The sequence below is a fragment of the Schistocerca piceifrons genome, chromosome 4 (genome assembly GCF_021461385.2).
Source record: "Schistocerca piceifrons isolate TAMUIC-IGC-003096 chromosome 4, iqSchPice1.1, whole genome shotgun sequence".
NCBI lineage: Eukaryota > Metazoa > Arthropoda > Insecta > Orthoptera > Acrididae > Schistocerca > Schistocerca piceifrons.
Window position 1 is genome coordinate 531,778,556 of NC_060141.1, and position 3,239 is coordinate 531,781,794.

Here is a 3,239-nt window from a genome sequence, read left to right on the forward strand (position 1 = left end):
GGTGTCTCAGTAAAAGTGTTTGTACGGACCGGTATAAGTTCGCATTCAGCCACCACTATTTGATATAGAAGCTTAACATTCTGAGGGCACTAGTGCATTGTGAGAAAGTCGTCCTAAAATGCAAGAAGTTTGCCACAAGAAGTTAGCCATCTTCGGAAAGTATTCCGTGAAAAATGGCTACAGTCACCTCCAGATTTTACCATCCATTTCTAGCACGTGCATAAGCGAAACATGACCGAAGAACAGTGCAAGTGCGTCTTTTTTACTATTTTGCGACTACGTGACTACGTGACATGGAAGAATTGCCGATGCCCCGTGCAAAAATAAGACAGCTGATGAGTCTATAAATGACCGATATAAGTGCTTAGGAAGTCCGACGTGTGTGAGGCACCGTGTGAATGACTGAAACTACGTCATACAAAGAGATCGTACTTTGAGCAACGCCTGAGAGTACGAGAGGTGTTTCCTGCTAAGATACACCGCCCCTCGCCCCCCCCCCCCCCCCAAAAAAAAAAAAATCAGCCATGGAATGATATGTTTCAGAATTTAGATATTGAATTGGATTTGATGAGGTATGTGTCATTACTAGAAAAGACGGTTTCCGGTGTAGGGTCATAAAAGAACCAACTGAAATAAAAATCTAGTAAAACATATCAATAACGTGCCGTGCGCTGAGGTCACATGTGCTTTTAGTGACAAATAATTAGGAAACAGATTTGTAAATTGTAAATATGTGGTATTCATCATTAATTTTTTAAAAAATTTCACTAGACAATAACATAAAAACTGAAACTAGTCGCAGATTAATAAGAAAATAAAAACTCTTACAAGGGAGTTGTCTAGTCTGGCATGTCGGAACCTAACCTGAATTTTTCACGTGGGAAGAATACACCGTAAGAAATGCACTGTTATAATTTTAGTTGCAATGGGCACTGCAAGTACTTTCAAAAAATGTTAAATTTACTCACTTTTTCCGTATGAAGAACCACTTACAACAGCGGCTTGTACAGCCCTTGCTGATTGGTGCGCGAATCGGTCAACAAGGAAACCAGTCATGACAAGAGGTCGTAGTACGGCGTGGAGCGAAGTCCGAAGTGTTCACGCTTTATTTTAAGTACTTTAAACATACAAAAATGTCTCAAATCATTAATTTTTTGAATAACTTGCAATTCATACTAAAGATAAACTGTTGCATGTGTACTCTTACACAAATGAATAGGAGAGAAAAAAATCAGAGTAGTGTATGGCGTTACATTACAAAGAGTTCCATCAACCAGTACTTCAATTTGTTGACATTAAATACTGTATAACAAGTCCTGTAGCACATTTCTTGAGTACTATGCAATATGTTAACAATGAAATAGTTTTTGGAAAAACCATCATTCCATTTGCGGAGGTGACTGCTTATTGCAAGATATTATTCTTATTTGTTATTTTTGGCAGAAACACCTTTTTAAATCATAACCGATCTCGGCCTTGAAAGGCCGTCTTCACATGCTATGGGTGGCATTTGGTGAACAGGTGTCCATAGCATCTGAAGATGTCCCTTGAACGCCGAAACCGATTATGATTGTATCATAAAAAACTGATTTTGCAGCAATTAAACAGTTTCTCGTTTATTCTCTGCAGTAGTCATAAAATTGCGAAGTATCAATTGGATAACGGAAACGAACAATTTCCTTTTACCTGGCACACTTGATAAAAGTAACATTAATGCATTCAGGCACTTCACAGTAATTACTAGTTTTATTTACAGATAAGTGGAATGGAGTAATAAATGGTCGTGGCCGTTGTTCTGCACACTGTGCTGCGTACCAGCACTTCAACAAATTCGTAAAATCTGGCGATGCCGATTGACAGTGTAAAAATGACTGTAAGTTGAACGATACCGTTCAGCTAATAAACCTGAAAGGGTAAAGACATTTCGGAATTTATATTGTCCGACAATTTTATGAAAAATGCTTTACACTGTTGAAAAACTTTTTGTCGACGGGCTGAATCACATGTGGAATCCAAATTATATTAACAGTTTTTACGTAGTCCTCCTAAAGACAGCTGTCTTATAGTTAGGACAAGAGAACAACAAAGCAATGAATCATATTCTGCAAATGGTACGAAGACGTTTCGGATGTAACATCGCGAATTATTCTCTTCCTTTTCCATATTTTACTTGCTCAATTACTATTCCAAGTTAACAGTTTCAAGTTTTTAATTTTTGGTCCTAATTTGTCTTATGCCTCTGAAGACAGGAGTCCACTACACGCAGCAAGCGGCTACACGGGTAGCAGGGGCTGTGTGGCGTGGACTGGGCGGTTTTTTAGGTTAGATGGATTCGGGAAAGTACAGAAAGGGCAACAGCCTCAAAGGGTGCGGGGCTAAGTCAGGACATGCGGGGACCAAGCAGCAATCGGTATTGTAATTGTAAACTGTCGAAGCTGCATTGGTAAAATACTGGAACTACAAGCGCTGATAGAAACCACAGAAGCTGAAATCATTGTAGGTACAGAAAGCTGGCGGAAGCCAGAGATAAATTCTGCCGAAATTTTTACAAAGGCCCAGACGGTGTTTAGAAAGGATAGATTGCATGCAACCGGTGGTGGCGTGTGAATTATTATGGGTGGAGGTTACACTCAACAACCGAGCTAGGTTAATAATTGGCTCCTTTTACCGACCTCCCGACTCAGCAGCATTAGTGGCAGAACAACTGAGAGAAAATTTGGAACACATTTCACATAAATTTTCTCAGCATGTTATAGTCTTAGCAACGGCCTTGCCGCAGTAGATACACCGGTTCCCGTGAGATCACCGAAGTTAAGTGCTGTCGGGCATGGCCGGCACTTGGATGGGTGACCATCCAGCCGCCATGTGCTGTTGCCATTTTTCGGGGTGCACTAAGCCTCGTGATGCCATTTGAGGAGCTACTCGACCGACTAGTAGCGACTCCGGTCAAAGAAAACCATCATAACGACCGGGAGAGCGGCGTGCTGACCACACGCCCCTCTTATCCGCATCCTCACCCGAGGATGCCACGGCGGTCGGATGGTCCTGATGGGCCACTTGTGGCCTGAAGACGGAGTGCTTTATATAGTCTTAAGTGGAGATTTCAATTTACCAGATATAGACTGGGACACTCAGATGTTTAGGACGGGTGGTAGGGACAGAGCATCGAGTGACATTATACTGAGTGCACTATCCGAAAATTACCTCGAGCAACTAAACAGAGAACCGACTCGTGGAGA

The 3,239-nt window shown here is 41.5% G+C and overlaps 1 pseudogene; it reads left to right on the plus strand.

Annotated features, from left to right (window-relative positions):
- Window positions 1-2,760: 2,760 nt before the first annotated feature.
- LOC124796487 lies at window positions 2,761-2,877 on the plus strand (annotated as a pseudogene).
- The last annotated feature ends 362 nt before the right edge of the window (window positions 2,878-3,239 follow it).